The following is a 7996-nucleotide window of genomic DNA, read 5'->3' on the forward strand; positions in this document are numbered from 1 at the left end:
GATGGTGGATGACAGCTGACGAAATTACCTGCAAGATAGCAGCACGGTGCTCTCTTGATTAAATATGGTGGATGACAGCTGTCAAAACAGCACGTGGATTTGTTTACCGATTCAAATCTCGCGCTAGTAAGGTTAAGTTGGCAGCATTGAAGTTTAGGCCCGTCAAGATGGTAGCGCTGAGGTTAGCGATGCGTTGTTGTCGATGATAGCTGTCAAAAAGCACGTGGCTGTCGAAAAAAGCACGTGGTTTTGTTTACCGATTCAAATCTCGCGCTAGTGAGGTTAAGTTGGCACCACTGAGGTTTAGGCCCGTTAAGATGGCAGCACTGAGGTTAGCGATGCGTTGTTGTCGATGATAGGTGTCAAAAAGCACGTGGCTTTGTTTACCAATTCAAATTTCCCGCGGGAGGAGGAGCGGGCCCCTGCGAAGGCCTCCCGGGAGGAGGAGCGGGCCCCTGGGAAGGCCCCCGGGAGGCGGAGGCGGAGGAGGCCCCTCGGAGCCAGAGGCGGAGGCGGCGGCAGAACCCCCCATTATACCTACTTACGAGGCCTGGGGAGTCTTTCATTTTCAGGCCATTCGTGGCCTTTCCCTATCACTGATGCCTTCATTCTTCGAAGGCGCGAGCTTCTTCAATTTCCGTTAGTGTTGATAGAAGATGGTTGCCTAGTTGCACTTCCTCTTAAAGCAAATCACCACTACCATCACCACTACCGCACAGGACGTAACTATGTTCTTCTGATGAAATCGACTACCAACGTATTGGAAGACTGTGGCCCAAAGCGTTAAAATGAAGAAAAAAATTGTATATTTCTGTGCTGCAAGTTTGGTTCTACAAACTTTGAATTAGTATGCGTTTGACTTGTTTTATATTGGTTCACTTTTATTATCATTATTTACTTAATTTTGTAGTTACTCATTAAATAGTCATTAAATACTCATTAAATAGTAATAGTAAATGGTTACTCATTAAATAGTAAAAATAAATACAACTCGAGCTCCAGATTCTCTCTAGATAAATTCTAGAGCCTTCGTTATACTGTATTACGACAGATAATTTCACACTTCATTACTTCATTATTTACTTTGTATTTTTTTCTCTAGCAGTGCTGGGATTTAAAACTAGAGTAAATAAACAAGCCATGCAGGCATAGCCAGAATCTCCCGAAATGCGTCACTTAAATCCACTCCTCTCGAAACGTTGCTTAATCCGACTTTCGCAAAAAATTCAGCTGGCATGGCTTACTTTCCCTCCAGCTTGCTATAGTATCATTTATACGCAAGGATGTGTCGCATACTATTTAACACTGAGGAGAAATATCCCTTCCTATAGATTTAGTACTGTGATAAATCTCCTGGCAATTTTTTATTTCCTCTCTGCGAGTGCAGCCGATTGCGCCTATAACGTTTCTAAGCTTCAAGGTTTCCTCTTCCGGTTCATCATTTTATAGACGGCATCTTAATAAATCCATTCCATATGTGAGCGATATCAGTAACTACCCTGTGACAAATCTTCACTTCAGTCTGTTGACTCATGCCATGATGATCAGCTGAATCATCTCGTATCTGTTGATAAAGAAAGAGAAAAAGTACAATAAAATGTTCGAACAAACAAGAACTGAACAATAACATACGAATTTCATCAGAATGTTATTCTCATTAGTAATTATGCCACTGATAATCAGCTACTAACTTCACTGGGCGCTCACGTGTGTAGTGCTGTGAAAACTTGAAACTCACAAGATGAAGAGTCACTCTTGGATCTTTGATCATTTCTGGCGGTGTTGGTTACAACTTGAGAATGTTCTTTCGCAAATTGATATTTTATTTTAATGCAAGGTTTATTAGCAAGAAATTGCACAGAAACGGTGTATAAACCTGGTACCGATATCAAAGTTACACACCGCTTATTTGTAAAAGACCCTTGGTACTGGTCAAAATTGGCGGATCAAACAAACAAACAAACAAACAAACAAACAAACAAACAAACAAACAAACAAACAAACAAACAAACAAACAAACAAACAAACAAACAAACAAACAAACAAACAAACAAACAAACAAACAAACAAAGTGCTCCGATTGCATAAGAACGAAAAAACAGCCCATGAGCCACGAGAGCTTTTTCATATTTTTATTGAACATGATGGAAAACCACAACGTGTTATCTGTTCCCAAGTCATACGTTTTACAAAGGAGTATAGTGTAATCAGATACCAGCTTGCATACAACGAAATACGACAAATACCACGGAGCTGCAAGGATTTGTGTGTTTAATGATTTGAGGCAGAATCTGACTAAGCAGAAGGATATTCTTCGGCAGCGAGCAGACACAGCAGGTATGACAGCATCGCGTGTTTGGAGCTAGGAGAAAGCAAGAAGTATTTTAGGGATGGTGAACTCATGAATGGATGCATTGTAAAAATGGCATCTGCCTTTGGAGAATATAAGGTAGCCAAACAGTATCATCGTCCCAAAGATAATGAAATGGGAAATGATATTTCAGTTAATCTACGAAAAATTAAGCACTAATGTGAATTCTCCTATCTAGCGCTAGATGAAAGCATAGATATAACTGATATCATTCAGTTTCTTATCTTCGTTAGAACGATAAACTCTGAATTTGAACTCCCTAAACTACAAGATTTAGAAGTCGGTACTAAAGGTACTGACATATTTTTCCATGTGAGGTTTTGATAAATGCTCTGGCATAGCAAAATATGGAGTTAAAGCTATGGTTGACCATAACACTGGGCTAGTAGGACTCATTACAGCAGGATAAAATGTTCATTTTTTCATTCTATTTTTCACCAAGAGGCAGTCTGTGGAAACATTTTAATACTGAGGAACACAATGAAGTCAGTTGTAAATATTATAAATCTAATAAGGAGAGGCAATAAGCTCAAAGAGAGCATTTGTTGCATTCTTGAATTCTTTGGAAACTGAATCCTGCATATCATTAATGTTATATTCCATTATTTTTTGAAGCGTGCTTCTCTAATGGACATATCGAATATTTTTCCACTATTATATTATTGCAGACAGTAATTACCACTAAAATATGCAATGGTCACTCGTTTCATGTTAATCACTCGCTCCTGTATTGTAGCGTACCCAGGGATAAATACCCTCTAGGACGATGCCTCCATTCCTGTATGAACATCCGACTAACTCAGGGTTGGGCAGAGAGTGGGTTGGTCGTCAACTGGGTCAGGCTAAAAGTCGAAGTTCTACATTTAAATATAAGTAAATGACAGGAAAATGGAGGTATAACTCGAATGAGAAACAATAATATGGGGTAGGATGAGTTTATTCATAAATATCCCCGAATCATACTACTCGAAAATCAAATAAATCAAATAATAAAATATCATTACAAAAATCTCAAAATAAAAGAAATAACTGGACATTAACAACGTTAATTGTTCAAAGAAACAAAAGTGAAATAAAGTATCAAGCACAACATTGAATACCTGCATACTTTCAGAAATAATCTTCTTCTGATTGTCCATAGTACATGATAAATGGTAACATTTGTACGCACACTGATACGTAGTTATTTCGAATGGAGTCACCCTTGAAAATATCACAACGATACGGGTTACGAATTTAATGTAGATTGAGAGCCGTCACGAAATTAAACGTTAAAAGGAAAAATTACAATATGAAGAAAAGTTACGATGAAGAGAAAAACTAAGACGCAATGCGATATGAATTATGAAAATACTAGTGGCATTTCCCTACGCTATATTTACAACATACCAAAATAAGCAAAATATCACATCTATTTACATCGGATAAAGAGAAAATCTTACTTACTACACAGATTCTACGTGAATCGCGGTTCACCACAAAGGATCTAGTGAGAGCTAGATTGACCATCAATATAACTCAGCACTCGGGCTGTTCCCCATTAAACAACGAGACAAGATATTCAAACAACATGAAACATCATAAAACATCATCCTGTAAGGGAAAAATATTTAATTATCCATCAATATCATGTGGAAAGCAATGGGCAACATTGCGTTCTTCTGCTGCCTTTGCGCACTCAACAGCGCGATCATCCGTCTTGTATTTCCTGGTGGGCTGTGAGCTGAAAGGAAATGTTGAACTCAACACTGTACCAAGGCTTGGATTCTGTCTCCCAAGACTGTAACACGGAAATACCATCTCATTCGCGCCGTCTATAAGAAACACGGCCAATATATCAGCTTGCAATGAGATATCAAATCACATCAGCCTTTTACATTATGAGACCCGGTTCGTTTCCTGTGCAAATCATTGGGCAAAAACAGATTCCAACCTAAATTCGAAGATCCTATTTTCAACGATGTTATGCAGCTCCTTGCGTACAGCTTCTGAAATACCATGCGTCATGCAATTAACTGTTACTGTCTCTCTAAATGACCAAAATAAAATAACGTAGCAAGTATTTAACTTTGAACTTGGATGAACTTGTCAATCAAATCCTCCTAGCACTAATATACAAGGAAAAGTCGGAATAAAACTAAACTAAATTATCATGCATGAATGAACCACAACTAATCCTAACAAATCCCTCATTATCCCAACTATCTAGTCATAAATCAAAATAAAAATATAGAGAACATGCATTACTCTCTTATCCGTATATACAGCAATATCAAAGTGAGATAAACAAATGCCGTCAGGCTTACTTTACGTTAAATAAAATCCCTATTCTAAACTGCACTAGTATTTTAACATAACCCATATAACATTCCATAATTAACATATGCGTCTTATCTTAATTTGGACGGCTCTCTGGATACATGACAGCAGCTCACATCTCTGCCTTATTAGGTTACTACTCCATGTCGATCACTGCTTCAACACGTAGAAATACACTTCCTTCTCCCATTGGTGAAGCCATCTTCTTGCTGAAAGTTATTTAACACTGGAACGCAGAAGGCTTTGGATGAATATCTCTTCACCGCTCAATTCTGCACGTGCCGAACTACCCTTTGGTTACAAACTCAGCCAAACACACTGACACATAAATACTGTAAACTTTATATTTAAGGGTATATATACACAGTTTTTGAGAGCGGCATGCGGAACGGATCGAGATCTCCTCGCGAAACGCGACCGACACGAAATTATGAGACAATGGCACGTCTCTGTTGCACTTGCTACACTGCGGCTAATTATCACCGTCTATATATTGGTAGCGAACTTTGCTATAATGTAATCTGCAATTAAGTCTGCATCAGTTACTTTATCCAACTGCACGACTGAAACATTGTTTAAAACCATATACTGCTACTGATATAACACGTCAGTATCCGCGATCAGATTTACACTTCTGCACTTTCCAAACTACCCGATCAGAGTGATGCTCTCCAGAGCTTGGGGTGCTCATGACGCTTAGGTAACGCCGTTTCAACTATGGGGTTCCCGGTTGTCTAGACAAACAACCAATCAGAATGCTTGCCATATATAATGACACAATATTAATTATAATACAAACCAAACCAAACCCCATGGCACTACAGCCCTTGAAGGGCCTTAGCCTACCAAGCGACCGCTGCTCATCCCGGAGGCCTGCAGATTACGAGGTGTCGAGTGGTCAGCACGACGAATCCTCTCGGTCGTTATTCTTGGCTTTCTAGACCGGGGCCGCTATCTCACCGTCAGATAGCTCCTCAATTCTAATCACGTAGGCTGAGTGGACCTCGAACCAGCCCTCAGGTCCAGGTAAAAATCCCTGACCTGGCCGGGAATCGAACCCGGGGCCTCCGGGTGAGAGGCAGGCACGCTACCCCTACACTACGGGGGTATTAATTATAATACATTAATAAAACACCGTTCAAACAATATCAAATCTCTTCCTATAATTTTTATATCGTATTCCTGATTATATTTCACTTATAGACCTGTGGAAATCCGACAAATGACAGAATTTAACTCAAGCAACTGTACACGTTGGTCAACCTGGGATTATGCTTTCCCGCTATGTAGACTCCATGTTTGCCATATCCTCACGTTCTCATTGGCTAATTATTTAGCTTGGTCAGCACCTTGTACACGTGCCGATCTGCGCCAACGCTTGGTAACGCTAAGCTATTCTCACGGTCACCAGGAAATGTTGGGCAATATCCAGCGACTTGATGGCTCCAGAGATTTCCGGTCTCAGCTATCTTGGGATTCTTTACTTTACCATATATGACTAATATTTATATGAATCAAATTTATATATTATGTCAAATAATAATCTGAATATCTCATATGGGCCGGCAGGATACGGCTAAGTATAGTGTTGTGTAGTTCCTGGTCTGTATAAGCAATTCAGTGTATATTTATAATAGATGTATACAATGGACATTTCATTGTATTGTAAAGTAAAGTGAACATTTTTCGCAAAAAATTAGTTAAACCTGTCACGAAATCCAAGAAAAACGTTTTCAAACAACATTTTTCGGTCTCACATTAATAGTTTTATAGTACGGCTTTCCACCGATTTTCAGAGTGCAAGATCAGACGTACTGCAAGACGGGATCATTACTCCCCTTTCCCGATCAAACCCCAAAATTCCTACAAATATATTTTATGGTAGCCAAACGACTGAAAGCCTACGACTGCATCTCGGGAGCAAGGCATTAGATTGTGAATTTACAAAGGATGTTTTACGAGCACAATTATCTTACTAAAAGATTTAAAACAGCATTAGAATGTATGCCAGCTGGTGATTATAAAGTAGGCTAGTTACTGAAACAGACCAAAGAACAGCAGTTAAACAAGAATGACGTTGTTTGAAACCCCACTGTCGGCAGCCCTGAAGATGGTTTTGCGTGGTTTTCCGTTTTCACACCAAGCAAATTCCGAGGCTGTACCTTAATTAAGTCCTCGGTCGCTTCCTTCACCCTCTTAGCCCTTTCCTAGCCCGTCGTCACTATAAGACCTGTCCGTGTCGGTGCGATGTTGAAGAAAAGGAATGATGCTTCAATGCTCCTAAAGTGGACGAAGTCGGGTGATTATATCAGGCGACGAATTTGATCAATATGATATTATACTTGACGGAGCGAGATTCATTGAAGCACACTTCAGAAACACATCGATTTTGAAATGTTCTACAGTTCCCATTGATATTATCCTGAGGTGAAGGTGAGTATCATTTTAACCTTGGGAAAGTCAACTCTGCAACAGATGAAACAACCAGCGATGGATTTCTGTGCATAGAGGATTATGAAACTCAACAGGACCAGTTACGGAACTGTAGGTAATTATTCCATCAGTTCATCGCTGATATCATCACCATCACCACCACCATCATCATCATCTTTATATCCCATCAAGTTTCTCACATCGTCGAAGTGTGTCTTCGTTGGTCTTCCTCTTCCTTTCTTTCCTAGTATTTTTCCTTCAAAGACGTTTGCTAGGAAGTCATTATGTCTCAGGATTTTATCTACAATCCCCCTGTGGGTGGGGGCGGTAGAATAACACCCACGGTATCCCCCGCCTGTCGTAAGTGGCGACTAAAAGGGGCCCCGGGGCTCTGAACTTTGGGGCGTGGGTTGGCGATCACGGGGCCCTTAGATGAGTCCTGGCATTGCTTTCACTTACTTGTGCCAGGCTCCTCACTTTCATCTATTCTATCCGACCTCTCTTGGTCAACTCTTGTTCTTTTCCGACCCCGAAGCTATTAGGTTTACGAGGGGTAGGGAGTCTTTCATTTTCACGCCCTTCGTGGCCCTTGTCTTCTTTTGGCCGATATCTTCATTTTTCGAAGTGTCGGACCCCTTCCGTATTTTCCCTCTGATTAGTGTTATATAGAGGATGGTTGCCTAGTTGTACTTCCTCTTAAACAATAATCACCACCACCACTTTTATCTACAAGTTTTAAATTCCTTCTTTCCATATCCGTTGCTCATTGACTTCCCTTAGAACATCTCGATTCTTCTTTTGTATCACTGCAGCTTGTCCTCGTCATTTTCCTCCAAATCCACATTTCAGTTACTTCCAATGAATCTCTTTCCT

The sequence above is a fragment of the Anabrus simplex genome, chromosome 1 (assembly GCF_040414725.1).
Source record: "Anabrus simplex isolate iqAnaSimp1 chromosome 1, ASM4041472v1, whole genome shotgun sequence".
In the NCBI taxonomy this organism is placed as follows: domain Eukaryota; kingdom Metazoa; phylum Arthropoda; class Insecta; order Orthoptera; family Tettigoniidae; genus Anabrus; species Anabrus simplex.